We start from the raw sequence: 546 nt of genomic DNA, 5'->3' as shown, positions 1-546 counted from the left end.
GAGTCTGGCTTTTGCTAGTGAGAGGCCTGGGACAGGGGTCAGAAACGCTCTTTTCTCCTTAGGGAGAGCAACTATATACTATAAATAAGTGAGGAGACTCAAATGGCCACGCACGCTCCTCTGGGTAATATGCAAATAAGGGAGATGGAAATCTCCCTTATTTGAAAAAGCAATAAGCTTGAGCTCCCAGCCTAAAGCATGAAACAGAGCACGATTCGCGTCTAACACAAACTCACTGTTTTCACCGTCCTGTAACTCGGCACCTGAGAGGTGTAGACCGTGTTTGAAAAAGCAATAAGCTTTCGCTCCCAGCCTAGAGCATGAATCAGAGCACGATTCGCGTCTAACACAAACTCATTGTTTTCACTGTCCTGTAACTCGGCACCTGAGAGGTGTAGACCGTGTTTGAAAAAGCATTACGCTTGCGCTCCCAGCCTAGAGCATGAATCAGAGCACGATTCGCGTCTAACACAAACTCACTGTTTTCACCGTCCTGTAACTCGGCACCTGAGAGGTGTAGACCGTGTTTGAAAAAGCAATAAGCTT

The sequence above is a fragment of the Eleutherodactylus coqui genome, unplaced genomic scaffold (assembly GCF_035609145.1).
Source record: "Eleutherodactylus coqui strain aEleCoq1 unplaced genomic scaffold, aEleCoq1.hap1 HAP1_SCAFFOLD_42, whole genome shotgun sequence".
In the NCBI taxonomy this organism is placed as follows: domain Eukaryota; kingdom Metazoa; phylum Chordata; class Amphibia; order Anura; family Eleutherodactylidae; genus Eleutherodactylus; species Eleutherodactylus coqui.
Note: the sequence above shows the minus strand (reverse complement) of the source record.